The sequence below is a fragment of the Acartia tonsa genome, chromosome 13, assembly GCF_053477335.1.
Source record: "Acartia tonsa isolate MP-2025a chromosome 13, ASM5347733v1, whole genome shotgun sequence".
In the NCBI taxonomy this organism is placed as follows: domain Eukaryota; kingdom Metazoa; phylum Arthropoda; class Copepoda; order Calanoida; family Acartiidae; genus Acartia; species Acartia tonsa.
The window spans coordinates 36,657,411-36,679,914 of NC_137272.1; the positions used below are offsets into that span (position 1 = coordinate 36,657,411).

The window sequence follows — 22,504 nt, forward strand, 5'->3', positions numbered from 1 at the left end:
ATAACAAAAATGGATATTATAATGCTAACATTTATTGGTCAGTTTGTTAATCCAGTAGAAAGGAAGGGGATGGGAAATTGTTATTTTAGCCAACTGCATGTTTAACTTTATTAGAAAACATGAAAATCTGGTGTAACATCCAAGCAATAATATATCCATATATCACTTTCTTTGTCTCTGTAATGGCATTCTATTTGATACAGACTTATATACAATTAAGTAAACTGATAGGAAGATTAATTTGTCACCAATTTTCCTATCCCTGTATCCCTAATCCAGGGAGGGAGGGGACATTGGACTGTAAATTGCGATGGTATCCAAAGTTTAATGATAACGTTATCTTATTCCTTGACTCAAAAACTTTATGTACTTTTATTTGATTTTAATTTGTTGGCTCCATACTTGTAGTGTCCAAACTTTCCGAATAATAATTTTAAGGAGAAATTTTGTATATAATCATTGGGAAGGTAAATAAATTTATCATCCATCGTCCCATCCCTGTATCCCTAAATTGTTCCAATCAGAGAAAAGAAAAGGTGCGGGTGTCTAATCTTATAAAGATCGGTTCTTAAACATTTATTTAATATTAAAAAAGAACAGTAGAGTGTTATACAGTAACGGTAAACCAAAGCTTACATGCAATTTTTATAAATTATTTAAAATTAACTATTTCAATAGTTCTTTTTAGAAACATTTTTTGATTTTAATCCATAAATGCTCTAAACTTTAAAATCTGTAATAAATAAGAAAATAAATAAGTTTGGTTGATTTAAATGAATCACTGGAAGATCTCGTGAACCGCTAAACCGATGCGGTTCTCGTTTACAATGCACACTGGTCTGAAAACGCAGTTTTGGGTCAACAATTCGTTTTCAGCCGTCTTTTGGCCGATTTTAATGCCCAATACAGCAAATTAGGGGTTTTATGGGTCAGGGAGTCCATTTATGAAAAAAAAAATACATGACCTCGAAGGTCAAAGACCGTTAAAATGACCTTTAAAGTCTGATTTTTGCCGTTCCCGAGGTTTTATTGGACATTTAGGGCGGGAAGGAGTTGTCAAATCAAGAAGACTCTGAAATACTTTTTTGTAGACAATTGCATTGGCTAAATATCATGTGAAGTAAAAATTTTTGTAAGTATAACCAGTTTTTCACCAGCTGCAAATTTCAAATTTGCGCGTTTTTAATTTTTAATATCTTGATTATTTTATCTAAATTTTCTTGATTTTATCCATTTAGAAAATATTTTAAATCATTGTTATTTCATCTTACTAGAGGCTAATAAAATTATGGCATATTTTTATAAGGATATGCATTTGTTTGTGTGTTTGAATGTGTGTGTGTGTATTCTTGTTTCTCCTCATTCTACGCTACGAAATAACAAGGCGCGAAACACACACACACACACACACACACGCGAAGAAACATAAAGAGTAGGCTGAAAGAATAATATCAATTATATGAATATAAAACAATAAAATTGACATTTAAAAATTTATTTTAACTAACCTACATGAAATATAACAGATTTTTATACTATTTAGCTATTTCGTATGTTTTCATTTTGTTTATTAGATATTACTCCGCAAAAATAGATCCTTCCCCCCTCTACGTGCGTCGGAATAATTCTAAATTACAACATCGATGAAATTTAATCGATCTATTAGTTTTTAAGATAATGCAAAAAACGAACAAAACCGGATGCCATATATATCGTGAAATATGAAGCTAATTGCAATATCAACAAATTCTCTTTAATAAACATGCGAAAAGCTCAGAGAGTACTCAATAAGAAAATTTTGTCAAACTTACCCTTATCTTAAAAACTAAGAAAAAAAACCACATTTTTGCATTTTGTACCATTTTTTGTGTTATAAATAATTTTTGAACTTATATAGGACTTATTTTAGTTGGACAATTTCCAACATGCGGATATTTGATTTTATCAGATTTAAGCAAGTATAGCCAATTTAACAATGTCAATAATACGTTCTTAGATTTTAGAGTTCTGCAGCTTTGGCCCCAAATTATTTCAAAAAACATATTATCAACATGGGTTGATATTTAAAATATAGGTGGCCCAGGATATCTTTGAAGGCTGGCAGGTCAACTTTTGTCTAAATTGATGGGTAGGAAAAATTGAATTGTTGACCCCTCCGGACCAGTGTGCAATGTATCTTATCACATGTCCAGGGAAGAATTATTGCTATGTTAGGGAAGGGTACCACCACCATCTTAATAGAAATCGCCCCTAGAAAAATATGTCTTCCCATAAATATTTTTACTTTTTCTTTTTAAAATAAACTTAATAATGGGCAAGGGTCAACTTTTTACCAAAAACTCTCGAGAGGCCTCTAGGATCGTAGCCGCTAGTTGTGTAGAAAGAGAGAAAGATATATTTATATAAAAACTGATGTTTAACCTGGGCAGATAAGTTTCTGTATTTATCCTTAATGGCTGTTCTAACCATTTTCTAGGATTTATAAGGATCAATGAGTTTTACACTTACATACATTATTTCAGGCATCTAAAGGAATAAGACAATGGCCGATAAATAGATGTACATCCCCAATGATGACACTCTAAATTACCGCTTCTATAGATTAAAATTAGTGGTTGAAACGTTTGAACACTCAACATAATACATTAACCAATCAAAATTTAGTAAAAGTCACCAAAGTTGTTAAGCTAACGAATAAGAAACGTTATTATAAAACTTTGGGGACTAGTGTAATAAACAGCCCATTGTCCCCCTCTCTGCGTTTATCTAAAGGGTGTAACAATAGTCTACAAAAAATATGTATTTTTAAAACTGATTTTGTAGGTATCAAAATCAACATGTTTAACATTGTAAAATAGTTGTATATAGTTAAAGATTTCAACAGCACAGCTTATTTTTCAAGGTTTGAAAGATATAGGATTCTAGAATGCTTTAATTTATGACGTAGGTATGCATTGTACATGCGATTGAAAAGAAAAGAAAACTCTAATTTGAAAAAAAAAGATGTAAATTGAATTTTAAAATTTTTAATTTTTCCTATAATTTAAATAGATGTATACCACCAAGAAAGGTTCAATCCTTCTTTATTTATATTTTAAAATCATTGGAGAAATAGCTCGATATCGTCTAGATGCTAGGGTCGAAGCCACTGGTGTATAATGGTGATATATATATTGTTGTGAAGGTAGTTAGAGGGAATTAATATAACACCATTAGGCTCAAAATTATGCATAAAACCATTTTCTTGTAAAGATTCTTTATACAATTGTGGGGGTTTCCATTAGAATGTATCTTAATGGATAAGACAATGGACAATAAATTGATATACATCCCAAATGACTATTAAAATAAACAAGGTTGAATATTGAATATTCGATCCATTGTCCTATCCCTTACTCCCTCCCTGGTAATTTACAGCCCTGTCCCTTTCCCTCCATGGGAACTTCAAAACCGCCATTTTGATTTTTTTTCATTAAAATATTGGTATTTTTTAATGCTGTGGAACTATTGTCTGTAGCAGAGGTTCTCGAAAATTGTTAATCCAAATTGGTTGTGCTTTTTTGATAAGCTTTACAATTATCTTGGGCTGGTTTTAATCTATTTTCTTGATATCCCCCACTATCCCCTAAAGTATCTAGTCTTTTTAAATGAATATTGAATGACAACAATTATTATTAATGATGCATGATGCTAGAAATACACAAACAAATATAACATAAACATTATCTGCTATAATAGATATATGGGTCATTATCTGGGGCTTTATTATCCATATTTTTAGTAGTGCAGCTAATATAAAACAAGTTTATGATTGTTTGTACGTCCAAGAGTCATACTTAAACAAGGATGACAACATGACAAGTATAGCAAAGAACAAAAATCATGGGTAGACAACCGGACAAAGTGAGTTTTCTGTTGTCATTAAGAATAAAAAGAAAGAGATAATATGTGATGCATCTTTTTGTATTTTGAAGCGTAACCTGGGTACTGGGTAATACTGGGTACTTATTGGTATAGGGAAAAATTGCAAAAAACTTTCAGCTATTTATATTCAATTGGAGCCAATCACATTTCCCTCATGGCGTTACGTACGGACTGATGGACAGACAATTTGAATAATAGAGTAGCGTCACAACCAAAACAGTTATCTTTATCTAATACAATTGTGATGGATAATCTCATTGGCAAGTTAAAAGCTTCTCTATATTTAAATGTATCATCCTTGTTTACTACCACATTAAATTATATGTATACTAAGTTATTTGTAATCAATACAACTTTTTTTATATTTAGTTTATCTTATTAGTTATTTACATTAGTCATATAAAACAAGGACGATACAAAAGTTCAAGTTATTAGTAGCGAAGCTACTTTAATACCATTTTTGCCCATCATTTTAAAAGATTCGCTTTACCAATGAGCATCCAGTACATTATTTTCTTGATCTGTCAGTCAGTTTGTCAGTCATTCTAAAAATAAGTGAAAGATAGTGTGATTCTGGACATATCCAATACAACTCAGATCGTTCGTTTTTCTATCCATGATTTTGCGCGCTTTTGATTATTGTCAGCCTTATTTTCATTATATAAATATAAATGTAAAATAAATATTTGAACAAAAAGTTAACAATTAGCCTTAAGAGGAATTTTTTAAATATGATTTCAAGTGGATTATTATTAATTAATTTAACAAAAGTAATAAAGTTAGGTTTCAAATATGAAATACAATTCTATCATGTCTCAAAGAGACATTTTGATTTATAAAGAAGCTTCAAAACTGAAAAGTTTTCTCGAAACTAAATGAATCTCCATTCTTTTGTTTAAGTCAAGATTAATATTTTGAAGGTTGGAAAATAGATTTCATTCCTAATACTCCTCTTTAATTCAACCATTTTTATAAGATTTAAAAACACCCAACGGACAACTAGCCTTTTAATAGTACGGCTCTTTTCTTGAAATCCTTTTTTTTCGTTGTCTGCGATTTTTTATGACCAAATGAAATTAAATTCATTTTCACATGTTAGACGGAACCAGGGATAAGGGATGGGAAACGTAAGAAAATATTATTCCAGGCCTATTTTCCAACTAGGCCTAAAAAACTAGTTTCGGGATGACGCAGTAGTTAGATTTGAAAACTATGAACAATGATGAAATAGCTATTATATGAATGCAAAGAAAAAAAGTATAGAATAGAATTCAGGTAGTTGATTTCACCAATCATAAAATATAATAAAAACTTTCCAAAGAACCAATATGTTAGTGGCTTTAAGTAGAATCCCGTTATTACTTCGCCAACCTCCCCCCCCATTTAAAAAAAAAGATTTTTTTGAGATGGTTAAATCTAATTTATTTTCAAACATTTTAAGGAGGGATCTACTTCACCCCAAAATTTGTATTTAGAAATGAACACCGCTTTAGCCCCCCAGCTTTAATAAATAAATTAAGTAGATTTGAATAAGTACATGGGTAACATTCTATCAACAAATTGTTCCATAGCATACATATAAATTAAGAATTTTTAAAAAAATTAATTTTACGTTAAATATTAACAGAAAAGTTCAATTAAGTGTGCATTAATTTTTACCAAAATTAATGAAAATTTTTTTTTAACAAAACACAGTACACTTTTATTTACATATTGAACTAGTTTTGTATTTGTAATCATTTAGGTGGGTTATCAATTCCACATGAAATGTAACTTTTAAATTGTCTAAAGACAATGAGTTTTTCACATTGTTCTAAAGTATAAAATGTTGAATCCTACTCAGTCTTCAAAAAACGATCTCTCAATTTATGTTTTGCTATATGGACATTTATTAATGTGTAGGTTTAATAATAAGTTGATGTGATTGAACGTCATATATATTGTTGTCCTTCTGATAGCAGAAACTTTCCATTGTTGTCTTTCTAATAGCAGAAATTTATGTTTGCTTGAATTAATTTAGCCAATAATGAACTGGGGGACGCGTTTGTTATTAATAATTGGTTAATGCTAAAAGCAAGTTTCAGGTTATTGGATATTGGCCTACAGCCAATGAGGAACTGGCGAAAATGAGTTGATTTTATAGGCAAAAAAGAAAAGTTGCCCCATCACTTTTAAAAGGAGGCTGAGACCTAATTTTCGGCCAGGTTTCCCATCCCTTATCCCTAGACGGAACAGCAGTAAGCATAGAGGTCCAAGCTTTTTTGAGGGGGGGGGGGGGGTAAATTGAAGAGTTTCAAAGGTTTCATGGTGGGGTAATCTAATGTATTTTTTATGTTAAAGGGGTATATTGCGGCGTTTCAAAGTTTGAGGGGTCTTTACCTACACCCTTGTACGTCTTAGGTGGTAGGTACCACTTTTAACGTGTATAGTATGACAATGGTGTTCCAAATTCGACCTCTGAACAACAGATATATAGTATAGATGCATATGTGCCTTTTTATCAAATTTTACAGGAGTCCTAATATCTAACAATTTTGTATTTTAACACTGGTTAAACTGTTTGCCAATGCTTAATCAAGTAAAAGAGCAAATAAGAAAACTTTTTGATGAAGAAACACTTTTTTTCTTTCGGTTTTTTGTTTGTTTATTTGTAGACAACTTTTCTGTTGACATAAACTTAACTTTTTCAGTATTGATGTATTTTTTTTACATAATATTTGTATAATATATTTTTGTTGGGTCTGCTAAAAAACTTAGAAATGCTTTTACGTATCTAAATTACTACAAAACATGCTGATATATGTTTTGATTATTAATATATTTTATAATATTTCTTGGATATAAGACAAGCATTTAATTCTGTTTAACATTCATAAATTTTTCATAATTAATTCATGTTTTGACGGAGATTAATCTTATAAATTTTTATTTCACTATCCGCGGAAAACTGTCTACTGTACTATACTATACAAAACGGACAAATACAAAGTGATAGATAGATTACTAAAATATTTGTTTGATATAAGACAAGCATTTGATTCTGTCTAACATTCATAAATTTTTCATAATTAATTCATGTTTTGACGGGGATTAATCTTATAATTTTACATTTTGTTATCCGCGGAAATCGATCTATTATAATATACAATAAATAACGGACAAATACAAAGTGACCTTGGGAATGCATTGGCCGTCTTTGTTCCCCGGACAATCTATTCCTGATTAGATGTGGTGTGCCAAATGACGGGCAGTGCAATAATCATCAAATCATCCATCTTCATCTAGAATAAAATATGCAATGTTTTCAGTGGTAGGATTTAGGGAGGGAGGGGACAATGGGCTGTTTATTACACTAGTCCCAAAAGTTTTAAATAACCATTTCTTATTAGTTGGCTGAGCTACTTTGGGTTATTTAGTGAATTTTAATTGGTTGATTCATTTATTTAAAAGTACAATCATTTAACCACTACTATTAAAAACAGGAGGGGTACTTTAGTTTGTCATCATCAGGAATGTATATCAATTAATCTGCCATTGTCTTATCCCTTTAGATCCATGGGTAAAGATTCAATTATTCTTTGTTGGTTTTATGTGAGAGATATGTCTTAATTCTAAAGAAAAATTATTTTGCCTCTAAATTTACCGCCAGAGGGAAATAAGAGTTTGGCGTTTTACATAATAGTGCATCTGTACACCAATGTAATTTTCTTTTAAAACGCCTTTTTGACCCTTAGATTAAGATCAGAAGAATTACGTAGGAAGAAGCCCCTAAGTTAAGAAAAAAGCTGAATTAAAATAAGAAATAGGGAAGATGTGGGATCCAGTGATCAAGAAAAAGTTTGAGTGTAAGAACAAATGTTTAATGTATGACAAAACTAATATAGATAAACTCATATATATAATTTGTATTACAGAATAGAATAACTATAAATAACAAATATACTCCGCTGTTTGTAACGGAACTAATTTTATAAAATTGTTGTCTCAATATTTATTTTATTTTCCCCTTTTTCTATCTCCCACTGACTTTCAACTTTAGAATACAGATCAGCCTGTAAGAAAAAATTGAGGAAAACATGATTTATCATTGAGTTTATAACTTATATTACTGCGTAAGTGGTTTTTAGATAATCCAGACTCTATCCGCTTAATTGTAATGGGATGCAATACTGAAGCATCCAAGGATATTAGGTTAATTAACAGACAACAACCCTTTGATTGCACAACCTTTGTCTGAGGTGCATGATAATGAGTTGCGCCTGTTAATAAGCTAATACATTCCACCTCCAACCTATGACCTCCCTGACGACGAGTGGATGCGCAACGGGTTGAGACACGGTCGCGGGATATTTTGTAACTACTTAAAATAATTCAATTAGAGAAATGTGACGTTTTTTATATTAAATGCTTTGCTAAGATCAAACATATATATAATACAAAGAAGAACGATGTCTGTCTGTCTGTCCGTCTGAGTGTCTGTCCGTCCGTCTGTCTGTATGTCTGTCTGTCCGTCCGTCCGTCCGTCTCTTAAGATCTCGGTAACCACTGAACCGATCGGATTCTACTCTTCAGGGAATATACCTACTGGTCCTGTGGTGATTTTAGGCTATTTTCTTTGGGGTTGGGACGCCCCCAACCCCCCAAAAAAATTCCCTCCTCCCTTTTTTTTGTTGTAGGGGATTTCCTTGGTCCTTTTACGTATTTCGTCCAATTTTTTTTTTATCGCCTCTTGAAGATAGATATATCACTTAATAGCACTTTTGGACCTATAATGCACTACTTACAAAATAAAAAAAAGTAAAAATAGAATTAAAAATCTGATGAGAAATATCGAATATACGAATTAAAGTAAGACAAACATACGTCCTAAAACTTTGGTGGATTAACATCAAATTAACAAATAAAAATGAAAATTGAAGATATGCTACACTTCAGAAAGACGGTCGGACAGAAAAACCTTCTGAGGACCTTTGTTTGAGAGGTCCCTGGGGCCATACAAATAACATGAAAGCACTAAAAAACCTCTCAATTTGAAACATATTAAATGTGATACCTTTCTATTAAATATTGTTTGTCATAAATGCGACATAGTGGCGATAAGTTGGTATTAAAAGTCATAAAACCTATCCTCAACAATTGTGGATCTATACTGTAAACTTATTTATATCTTAGAGTGTGTCGATTTTAACATTTAATATTAAAATTTTTAAAAATTGAGGCCGCATCATCTATATGTAACTCTCACATCCGGCAAGGAACCCTGTCCCCATTTTGTATTGAGTATTTGAAATTATCTAATAGTTTAGGAAATATAAACAAGGCGGAGTTCCTGCAAAAGAATAAAAAGCAATTTGTTAGCAGACGAAAAGGGTCTCTGCCACTTGGGGCAGATCTGGATAATACATATTTACTAATACATTTATTCACTTAACCAATCCAATATTTTTCTAAGGATACTTTCTTGTCCCAAAAGATCTTGTAAAAAGCTACCAGTTGTTTAAATCCTGTCAAAACGTGTCGATAAAATGTCAGACATATTAAAAGCCATATAGTCGAATTGTTTTTAAATTGATAAGAACAAAACTGTATTATAAGTCTCCAAATATAATTAGTTAATTTGTTTACAATATATTAAAATATCTCTTGTTATTAACAATTTTTGTGCTATTTTTTAAACTGTATATATTAATATTTCAAGACTATGTGATTTAACTATGTATAGTTTGTTCTTAAAGGAATTAAATATTAAATAAGATAAAGAGCGAAACTTCTCAAAAATTGTATTGTATGCTGTTAGCGATGACGCAATTATTCTCAATATTCCCCAAATAAAACATCGATACATCCTAATACCAAAATTGAGTTGAGTATCCCCAACTTTAATTCTACTCGCCCTTGCCTATATTCTCCCCAGGTTCTATATCTTACAAATCATTCAGACGAAAGAATTTTAAATTTTTCATTTCATATTTTTGCAGAGAAATTTCCTAAAAACATCCCAGGACTTTTAAGAAGCTTCTCTTTAAAGAAGGACCATATCGGTCAGCGGTTAGCTAAATCCTTGGCGTTGCTACAAAAGACCAACTCAACAAAAGACCAACACCTACAAAAGACCAACTTTACAAAAGACCAATGCCTACAAAAGACCAACTCTGCAAGACCAAATCGGATCAAGTCAAGCTGAGTATGCCAATAGCCTGTTTTGGCACACGCTACTTGACTTGGGAAAATATTGGCATACTCTACTTGACTAGGGGGAATATTGGCACACTCTGCTTTACTTGGCGTAATATTGGCATACTCTGCTTTACTTGTCAAGATATACTTTTCCTAAAATTTTGAAAATCAAATAATAAACTTTAAATGACAATTCTCTTCACCCCAAAAAATGTATAACTAACTGTTATTATCTATTTTATAATAAAAAAGTATAACTATGTCAGTCCCTCTGTTAGTCAGACTGTAGTCTGTCTGATCTTGGTAACCACTGAACCGAATGGGCTTCACTCATCAGGGAATATAGATACTGGTCCTGTTGTGGTTTAAAGCCATCTTCCACCTAAGAAACAATGAAAAAATCTACCCCTCATTTATTTGTAAAAAAACAATCATGACATAACATGTAGCGGTCTATGATATATAGTAGTAAGGTTTATTTGTCATAAGCTTAAGATTGCAAAAACTATTGATTGAGTTTTCAAATAAGGGATTCTTCACATAGGTCCCTGGGTGGTTTTAGTCTATTTCATTTTTAGATTTATGTCTTAGGATGATTTAAGGCTATTGAAGCAGCTTATAGTGCCTGAATAAAATTACGTCATACAATACAAATAAACATGACCAATGATGGACCAGTATACATTTTAATTGACCAATGGTAAAATGTATACTTGCCTATCATTGGTCATTTGTATTGCATGGTGTCATTTTTTATTGGGCACTATAGGCTGCTTCAGGCTATTTGTCGAGGCCCTCTCTTCCTCTTGAATATAGAGCCTCTAGATGCTCAGCTGCTAGCTATTAAAATTTCCTCGTCTGAATGTTCTTTTTGTTTCCCTATGGGACCTTATACTAAATATATCTAGACAGATATTCAACTTTATGACCAATAAGTATTGCAACATATCCAATACTAACATCTATTAAATACAGTTAGATAGATAGATAGACAGATAGCTAGCTTGATATAGACAGATAGACAATCAACTTTATGGCCAATAAGTATTGCAACATATCGGCTAGTACTAACATCTATCAAATACAGTTAGATAGATAGATACATAGATAGATAGCTATATATAGATAGACAGATAGCTAGCTTGATATAGACAGATAGATATTCAACTTTATGAATAATAAGTATTGCAACATATCGTATTAACATCTATTAAATACAGTTAGATAGATAGACAGATAGAAAGTTAGATAGCTAGCTTGATATACACAGATAGATAATCAACTTTATGACCAATAAGTATTGCAACATATCCAATACTAACATCTATTAAATACAGTTAGATAAATAGACAAAAATATAGATAGATAGATTTATAGAAAGATAGATAGCTCGATATAGACAGATAAAAATTCAACTTTATGACGAATATTGCAACTATCAGCTATTAACATTTGTATTAAATACAGATCGATCCCAATTCACTTTATATCTAACTAGCGGCTTCGCCCCTAGCCTCTACGGGCTTTGCCCCAAGAGGTAATTAAAAAAAATCAGAGGTGAATTCTTTAAAAAAAACTTTTGCCCCACTAAAATTTTAGTGAGGCAAAATTATCCCCTCTAAATTTTTAGTTTGCCTCACTGATTTTAGTGGGGCAAACTAATTTTAGTGGGGCAAAAGTTTTCAAAGAATTCACCTCAGGGGTATTTTTTTTGTTTTTTTTTGGGGGGGGGAGGGGTTGTGGGTGTCCCATCCCCCAAGAAAATAGCCTAAAACCACCACAGGGCCAGTAGGTATAGTCCCTGAAGAGTAGAGTCCAATCGGTTCAGTGGTTACCGAGATCTACAGGGACGGACAGACAGACGGATAGACATCAAGCTATTTTTATTATAGATAAAGATAGAAAAATAGAAATAAAAAGGACAAAGTGAGTTATAGAAATGATGTTCAGGGGTAAGAAAAAGAGGAAGGGGGGAAAGAGAGACAGAAAAAAATATATTTAATCATAGAAAATGAAGAAACCATAGAAATAAAATATACGTTTATTTTGTAGCGTGACCGACAGAACAACGTACCAAGTCATTTTTTTACTAGATTTGTTTCTTAGTAAAACTTATTATATAAAAGGCCAAAATACATATTAGTTGAAACATGAACTCCACTATTTTGACTTTGAAATAAAATTAAACCGTATAACCCACCATCAGTCTATTGAAGTCTAGTTTTTAAAGGTTAGGGGCGAAGTTACAAGAATAATAAACTAATAAAACTAAGCACAATAAAACATTTTTGTGCAATGATAATAAATGACTAAATGAATCTAAATATAGCCTTGGTAAGGATTATGGTATTATGCACGCACTGCAAATTAAGGAATATAAGTTAGTTAGGATTATGGTATTATGCACTGCATATAAAGGAATATAAGTTAGTTAGAATTATGGTATTATGCACTGCATATAAAGGAATATAAGTTAGTTAGGACTATGGTATTATGCACTGCATATAAAGGAATATAAGTTAGTTATGATTATGGTATTATGCACTGCATATAAAGGAATATAAGTTAGTTAGGCTAAAACCATTATAGCATGACAACGTATAACATCTAAAATGGCTTATTCTCTGAAAGTGTCTCTTTATCGATGAACCATCTAAAAATAAATCTAAAATAAAGAGATGGGGATAGCTTTTCTTTGTTTGTTTATACTTAGGATAGGTAAAGTTAGATTATATTGGGTACTGAGTAGCCGGGCCGCCTGCAGGTTTAGGGCACCGCGTGTATAATCCCATAGGGTTAGGGCTTTCCGTTGGTTAGACATAGAACAAAAAATATCCCCCCTCCTCTTTTTTTGATTTATAATAATTGGGGAAAATTCCAGTGATCAACAAGCACTTTCCCATCAAGATATATCGTCTTAGAGTCGCCTTCGAGCTCGTGCAATATATGTACCGAGTCCTATGCTACCTCGAAACCCATTCGCCATGAATTAACACCTAATTTTTTGGCGATAAACGTTAGAAAATCGGCCTTTCATGCAAAGGTAGCATGCAAGTTCGCCATCAATATTGTAGCAGAGTATGAAGTCGCACAATAGTAGCATAAATTAAAAGAGAGAGAGAGAGAGAGAGAATAAAAATAGAAGAAGTGAGAAATAAGAGCTGAGAGGCTTTTATACTTTAATGAGAACCGAATAGAGAGCAGCATTATGCTACTCTGCTACAATATCGATGGCAATCTCGCATGCTACCTTTTGCTTGAAAGGCCGATTTTCCAACGTTTATCGCCAAAAAATTATATGGTAATTCATAAGCTACCATTTGAGATATAGAACAACGTAGCATGCTACCTTTTATTCTTAAAGTTTCGCTAGGTTGAGGGAAAGCACTTAAAAATCTAATTTTACCACAAATCTATATTCTTTACTGCATATTGTTCTTGCATTTAATTAATACACATCTTCTCTAATACAAATTAATTACATCATCTAAAAATAACATTGACTAAACCAGGGATCTAAAAGGATAAGACAATGGCCAATAATCTCTACATCCTCAATTATGATACACAAAGTTGTTATGCCAGCAAATAAGAATACAGTATTATAAAACTATTGGGACTAGTGTAATAAACAGCCCAAAGGTTTTAGGCTTTTTTATGGAGGGGGCTCTTTCAAAAGAAGAGTTTACTGTATCATCCACAAGAATCGGATCTACAGTGAAGCTAGGGACGAAACCAATACTTATTAAAAAAATAATCCCATGGGGCGATTACCCCTCCCCCCATTTAAAATTTAGCCCTACCCTGGGGGTGCCGTAGGCACCCCCAATCATTTTGAAGGGGGTATTTCCCCCCCCCCAAAAAACAAAAAATCTCTAATAAAAAAAAAATTTTGCGCGCTTCGCGCGCATTTTTAATACTACTAATTTAAATCACCCCCCCCCCCAAAATTTTACCCCGGGGGTAAATTTTGGGGGGGGGGGTAAACTAAGTTTACCCCTGCCAACAGATTTCAGGGGGGGTAATTACCCCCCCAAGCAAATTTTACTCCCGGGGTAAAAATTTTGGGATGGGTAAAAAAATTTGCTTGGACGCCCCTGAAAGCATAAACAATAAAGGTTTCGTAATTTCTAAAAAGAAATGTCAGGTTTTAGAAGTATCGATTTGCAAAAATTCCATGTTTTATTAGTATACAAAAGTCAGAGGGTGTCTATAAATCAAATTAGAATTTACTAACTACTTTAGAGATTTTTAGGATTACAAAAACATATTTTACGAGACCTTTACAGAGACCAAACCTCTCCCTTAATTCTAATTTTAAAACTGTATTTTTAAAAGCGAAGCTTTTATACAATTAGGGTCGGTCAGTACGTCAGTCCGTCCGTCCGTAACGGATTGATTTTTTCATTAATTTAGGCATGTTAAATTGTCCCATCGATTTCAAACTTTGCATGATGATTCCTGTAGTAGTTAGATATGATTTAGAAAGCGTAGCAACTCTATAATCGTTACCAGAATGGCAGTACTTCCATTTTAAACATATTGTTTTTTTCACTTTTTTCACAACAATTTTTTATGTGATAAAATCATCTGATTGATCTGATTTTTGGATTACTGATTCCAATTACAATAAGGTACAATATTAAGAGCGAAGCATCTCTATAATCGAGTACTAAAAATGTCAGTATGTCCTTAAACATAATTCTGTATTTAAGCAATTTTGCAACAAATTTACGTATAATTTTGGCAAAACTTGTTAATGTTCGTCTGTCATACCGTTTCAGAGCTTCGCTTTTATGGATGTTGTTATCCTTGTTAGTGTTATAAATATAACAGACACATTAATGTAAATAAACATATATATAAATTATAGAAGTGCTAATATGAATAGTGTTAGATTAATGATCATGTATAGTACAGCTCTACAGTAATCCATATATTATTACTTGGATGTTGCACCAGATTTTCATGTACTCTTAAAAAGTGATGATCTCAGCTGATACCCCACATCCACATACCCTCCCCACCCACCCTTAACGAACTGACCAATAAATGAGGTACATTTTAGTGAGATAATATATACCCCATCCCCTTCCGACCTACTGGATTAACGAACTGACCAATACTTGAGGTACATATTAGCAAGCTAAATTGACGACAAATTTACCAATGGCATTATATTCATGTATATCATATATCCATTGATATAGCTTACGTATATATAAGGGATCTAAGGGATAAGACAATGGACGAGAAATATATTTACATCCCCAATGATTATAAACTAAGTTGTCCTTTAGCAGGCTAAAATTATTGGTCGAAAGGTTTGAACACAGTTAGTTTGAAACAACGGTCCAATCAGGATTTGATGAGAGTATCGAAGCTTTTTAAAGTGCCAATTGGTCAACTAAAATATATACTGGCCTGCCATTGGTTACTTAGTCTGTGCATTGGACTATCATTGTTCATTTGTATCGTATGAGTTTTTATGTGTTTTTTTGAGAAGGTAAATATATTCTTTAAAAAACTATGCGTATATCATATGGTAAAATCAGAGTGAGAGGCTAAATTTCCCCTCCTCCTACCCCTAAAACAAATACAAAAGAAAGGAAAGGTTAAAATAGGATAAAATATCACAAATTGATAATTTAAATTCTCAAAAGAAAGAATTTTATCTATTACAATAAGGTAAAGATTAATCTAGCTTATATTTTCCTATTCATCCATATGTAAGTATTCATATTACTGCAGTATATAGGTCCATACTCAAATATATGATATGTCAAAACTGATATGCTGCCGTTTCCGCATAAAAACCAGTGGATCATAGAAAGAAAACGAAGTAGCGGGTTCGTCGTATTTTCACGGTATCTTTTCTCCTCTTTCTATTCCCTGCAAGGGGCTCTAACACTACGGGGCCAATTTACTAACCCTACAGAGCAATTATTATTTGTTTAACCTAAAATAACCTATAAAAAGCTACTGTGAATATACGACGAAACCCGCTACTTCGCTTTCTTTCCAGTTTTAACTATGTTGGGCTTCCCCATACCCAATTCATCCTCAGTTAGGATCAAACACTAGTACTATTACTTTTTATTTTCAATTTATTTTCAAAATATAAAGAATAGTAATTTGAATGTAATTTGTGCTTTTAAACGGAAATGATTGCACAACCCCGGAACCTTATTCAGCAAATTTATTTCTAGGTTTAAGGTTAATACCATTTATTCTATATAATATAAAGTAGTAATGTTTTTTGTCTGAAGCTAAAGACTTCGGATAGAACTGATCCGAATTTATTTTATTTTACAGGGAAGCTCTATAGATATCTTAGGGATAGTTTCAGGCTATTTTCCATAGACAAGGGACAAAGCAAATATTCTTACCATATAAAGAAGTGAGATTTTTTCTTTAGCTTTATATTTCAATAACTATACTAGACCAATTGAGTTCTGAATTTTGGGGAAGCTTCACATAGGTCCTTGTAATATTTAATTTTTAAATTTTCTTTTGCTATTTTCTGCCATTTCCTACCCTATGAATATCGGGCACTATATATACTAGCATTACAGTCTGTGTGTCCGTCGCTCAAGATCTCACTAACTTCTTTACCGATTGTGCTGATGTTCATACTAGATTAAAGACTATTGGGGGTCTAGCATACAAGGACTAAATATTGTATTTGTATTCGACCTTCCCACAGATCCATAAGAAGCCACACGGAAAAGGACAAAACCTTCCGTACACACACACAGACATCCTATTACGTTCATATACGGATTGGGCTAATTTTCTATGATTTGCTAGTTTTAGTTTTTAGGTTTCAAAAAACAAAGAATAAAATGTCGTCGTCTGTGGAGATTTCTTTTATAGATTTCTTTTTCTAACAACAAATAATTATGCTTTATTGAGTTGGTCCAAGTAATGTTATACATTATAGGGTATATGCAAGGGGGGGAGGGGGCCCGGGGGTGGGGGAGTTACCACAGCCTTCTATTAGAGACATAACCCTAGAAAAAAAAATTGAAAATAAACTCCCTAAGTATAAACTAAAGAATCTTGATGTACGTGTGTCCAGTATGATCTCGCAAGCTTTTGACAGCTCAGTGTGAGTCACAATCTAGCATTAGGTATAAGCACTGAACAAATTAAATAAAAAAAGAGAGGGATCTAAAATTTATTTTCTTTGTTACTTAAGGTTAGATTATGTTTTAAATGGGTTTTATTGATCGGTAGGAAGATTGAGTGAAAATACCATAAATAATCAAGACATCTGGAATTTGATTGAAAGATGATTTTTTGGGGATGTGTAAGTTGGTCTTAAGGGTTGAAGCTTCTTAACCCTTAACGGTCGGGGGGGGGGGGGGGGGAGGGCGTTGAACGCCCCCCCATCCGGTTTTTTCTATCTCATTTTCTGTGTGTGAAAGATAAAGAGCCCAAACTGCTTGACTTTTTAAGTATGGGTATGACACATAACTGAGAGTTGAAATTTTTTGAATATCTCCATCCTGGCGGGCACAGGATGCCAGCAAACCTGGCAGGGTCATCCAGGTAAGGAGCAAAAATATTTTTTTGACTAAAACAAAGCATTTTATCATACCAAAATACTAAAAAATCCTCTAGTAGTACATCCTTATATAAAATACAGGTGTTCAAGTCTTTAAAAGGCTCCTGTGGCCGTAATTTTTGACTTAGAGACTTCAAATTTTTAACTTAAGCTTTTTTCACATGTCTACATAACGTATTAAAATTTCATGAAGATCCGCCGCCGTTTTCCCGCCGACCGCCGACTGCGGCGGCTGGCAGCTGCCAAGTACAGCTGCGGCCGCTGAAACTTATATTTGATATTTCTAATGTAAAATTTACATAAAAATAAACATTTTCTGGAAAAAAAATTTTCTTCTAGCTTCAAAAATAAGAAAGTTACAGCCGTTTGAAATTTTTAAGTAAAAAAAGACCTAAAAACAAAGGTTGTTAAATAAAAGGGTGAAGGAAGCGAAGATTGACTTAGACTTATAAAAGGTCGGAAATTCATTATCAAACCATGGACTTGCACAAAAAAAATTAGCCCTCTAGCTCTAATAGGAACTGAGATAAATAGGGGGGTCGTTGAACGCCCCCCCCCCCCCCCCCCCCCCCCCCGACCGATTAAGGTGCGGCAAGGGGCCCGACTGTAAGGGGTTAAGATAAGAAAAAAGATATTTGCCCAGTTCACAAACAACTTTTAGAGGTCGACCGATTTATTCTGTAGGTCAACCTAAACAAGTACAACTAACAAATGCCTTTACAAAATCGGTCAACCTAAAGCTTCTGTAGGTCTTCCTTTGTTTTTTGTGAACTAGGCTACTTTTATGTCTCATTATAAACATTACATCTATTAAGTTTTATGAAAGCAAAAACATTTGTAAAGTGGGAGGTATGTTGTGCTAAAATTCCGTAAAGGTGTGAGTTTAAGGCTTAAAACGGTAGTAGAACGATAAAACGGAAAAGTAGGTTAAAAATCCGTAAAGGTTGTGAGTTTTAAGTTAGAAACAGTAGTAGAACGATAAAAATTTATGTTAACTTCTTTAAAATAATTGTTTATAGTTCTTTTCAATAAAAAATATACATATTTAGTAAATATTATCATTCTACTTCTATTTTTAAGGCTTAACACTCACACCTTTACGGATTTTAAGCGCAATCCTCCCTTTATGTTAACTTTATTACAAAAATTGTTTGTCTAAAATTCATTTCAATAAGGAATACACATATTTAGTGAATATTATCGTTTTACTGCTGTTTTTAAGCCTTAAAACTCACACCTTTACGGATTTTTAGCGCAATCCTCCCTTTATGTTAACTTTATTACAAAAATTGTTTGTCTAAAATTTATTTCAATAAGGAATACACATATTTAGTGAATATTATCGTTCTACTGCTGTTTTTAAACCTTGAAGCTTACACCTTTACGGAATTTTAGCACAACCTGCCTTCCCCTTTTTTTCAAAGATATAACTAATAAAGAATTATAGATGAGATACCTAAATAAATATGTACCTAAATTATTTATTATTTATCAATATATAATAATTTGCGTTTCTTACACCTATGTTAACTTTATTACAAAAATTGTTTGTCTAAAATTCTTTTCAATAAGGAATACACACATTTAGTGAATATTATCATTCTACTTCTATTTTTAAGCCTTAAAACTCACACCTTTACGGATTTTTAGCGCAATCCTCCCTTTATGTTAACTGTATTACAAAAATTGTTTGTCTAAAATTTATTTCAATAAGGAATACACATTTTTAGTGTATATCATCGTTCTACTACTGTTTTTAAGCCTTAAAGCTTACACCTAAAGGAATTTTAGCACAACCTAAATTACCCTTTTTTTCAAGAATATAACTAATAAAGAATTACAGATGAGATACCTATAATAAATATGTACTTAAATTATTAACTATTTATCAATAATTTGCGTTTCTTAAGATAATTTTATTTATTTGTTTTAAAAGATATGAAAATTTATAATCATCTCTATATCGTATAATTTTAGAAAAATTGTAGTTTCTATAGTGATATAAAGATATACACATAAATTTATAATAAAATGTATTTTTACAAAGTTGATTAAAAAAGGACAGCTTTTTAGTTAAAAATATTTGAAATTAATTGTTTTTAAGGAAAATGCTTTAAAATTTTAAAGCATGTCGTCTTTTGAGAGGAAAAAACCTCTAATAAAAGACAGCTTTCTGCGGATAAAACGATAAATTATAAAAAAAAGTTATTTATTACATCGTATTGTAGTCAGCTTTCCGTGGATATTAAAATGAAAAATTACAAGATAAAAACTAGTTTTTTTAAGCCCAAACATGCTAACAAAACTGGTATTAATTCTATGATTTTTATTAAAATTCGTGGAAAATTTACTGCAATTCGATGCTTTAAATGATTTTTCAGTATGCCTGAGAACCGGTTCTAATCGAGCGGTCATTAGTCGATTTCATAGTCGTCGTAGCCACATTGAAAAAAGGCCTAGCATCTTTTAACATGTCTGCCAATTTATACCAAAGAAAATAACCTGGATCACCAAACTTACATTCCTACTTTTAAAACCAACAATTTTTAGTTACTTAAGGCTTAAACCTATTTACAGGGTTATCCATCTGAAGTCCAATGTTTCATCTCTTTCTTATTATTTCTGTATAACTATAATTAAGTGATGCAATTGTAGATGTCGTATTCGTGGATATTGAAGTTAAAGTTCATTTCTGTGAATAAGGTATTCTTATTTCTCGTATTCATTCGAATCCGGTGTATAGGAACCGGTTCTCATCCATACGAAAAAACTATGTCTAGCATCGTATTTTATCCAGCTTTCTACGAATATAGAAATGTACAATCATAAGATTAAAACCAGTTTTTTTAGCCGGTGACTTCGTCACCTCGGGGCTAAAAAAACTAGTTTTAATCTCATAATTGTACATTCTATATCCGCGGAAAGCCGTTTATAATACGATGCGAGAAATAATTATTCTCGTATTCATTTGAATCCGGTGGATAGGAACCGGTTCTCATCTATACGAAAAAACTATGTCTAGCATCGTATTATATCCAGCTTTCTACGAATATAAAAATGTACAATCATAAGATTAAAACCAGTTTTTTAGCCCGTGCCTTCGGCACCTCGGGGCTAAACAAACTGGTTTTAATCTTATAAGTGTACATTCTATATCCGCGGAAAGCTGTTTATAATACGATGCGAGAAATAACTATTCTTGTTTATTTTATTCAGCTTTTTTTGTTGGATAGGCGAACCCTTCTTTAGGCGGAACTAGATAAAGCTGCCTTGAAGATTAAAACCATAATAGTTTAACGGTTAGCGAGATTTTTCAGTACAAAAATACACACATAAACATCATAACTTTTTATGGATATTTAATAAAAAGAATAATCCTTTTTCTCGTATTCATTCGAATCCGGTGGATGAGAACCGGTTCTCATCCATACGAAAAAACTATGTCTAGCATCGTATTATATCCAGCTTTCTACGAATATAGAAATGTACAATCATAAGATTTTTAGCCGGTGCCTTCGGCACCTCGGGGCTAAAAAACTAGTTTTAATCTCATAATTGTACTTTTCTATATCCGCGGAAAGCCGTTTATAATACGATGGGAGAAATAACTATTCTTGTTTATTTTATTCAGCTTTTTGTGTTGGATAGGCGAACCCTTCTTTAGGCAGAATTAGCTGCCTTGAAGATTAAAACCATAATAGTTTAACAGTTAACTTTTGGTGGATATTTAATAAATAATAAATAATTTAACAACTAATCCTTTTTCTCGTATTCATTCGAATCCGGTGGATGGGAACCGGTTCTCATCCATACGAAAAAACTATGTCTAGCATCGTATTATATCCAGCTTTCTACGAATATAGAAATGTACAATCATAAGATTAAAACCAGTTTTTTTAGCCGGTGCCTTCGGCACCTCGGGGCTAAAAAAACTAGTTTTAATCTCATATTTGTACTTTCTATATCCGCGGAAAGCCGTTTATAATACGATGCGAGAAATAACTATTAGTAACTATTGAAAGTAATCTTTTTTTTGTCATTAAATATTTATTTTTAAAGAGTTAAAAATGGGTAAGAAAGAGCGGGTGACCTCTGTATCAGAAGATTCGGGCAAATCTCTATTGGGCGTTAGATTTGCCCCCCTACTAATTCCTCTTGGTAAGATCAACGTGAGCAATAAATAGAATAGCCTTTTGGGTTATAGATGCAAAGTAATTCAATGGATCAAGACCAATTTACAAAGTTATTGTTTTGACAACATAACTTGAAAGGCAACTGGCTAACAAACGGCTGATCGCACAGTCACTTTATGAACACCAATGAGAATGAAAGTAAATTAATTTTAATTTTCAATTTACTTATTATACAGAGCACACAGGAACAATCAAAAAATTGGCTAATTTTGTGATTCTTTATTTTTAAATAACTCTTTTAAATATTAAGGAACTGACTATTTCTTCTTATCTATGGATGAAGCTTCGTGGGACCATATTAACAATAAAAACACAATTGACTTCTTTTATTATTCTTAGGTCGACGACTGCAGACCTTGGCTATTATCCTGTGGGCTTGGATGATCTTGCTTAATGGAGCTGTTACAGGAATGCTTGTCAATCAAATCAGCGAAAACTATGAAGACATTATTTTAAACATGTAAAGCAATCTTACAAAATAATTTCTTGAAAAAACGTCTACAACTACCAATTTTTATTAAAAATAATTTGAAGAGCATTATAATTTTAAAAAATAAAAAAATCTGATTAAAAAATTTGCTAGTCCCTACCATATGCCCTAAAACTGACTAAAATAAGCATCATGTGTTTGTTCTATAAA

General features: G+C 32.3%; 1 long non-coding RNA gene across 1 annotated transcript; it reads left to right on the top strand.

The window, feature by feature from the left end:
* The first annotated feature begins 21,720 nt into the window (after positions 1 to 21,720).
* Positions 21,721 to 22,328, top strand: LOC145335273 (uncharacterized). The gene is made up of 2 exons (XR_013885186.1): positions 21,721 to 21,829; positions 22,204 to 22,328. It is a non-coding gene; the product is annotated as an uncharacterized LOC145335273 (long non-coding RNA).
* Positions 22,329 to 22,504: the final 176 nt, after the last annotated feature.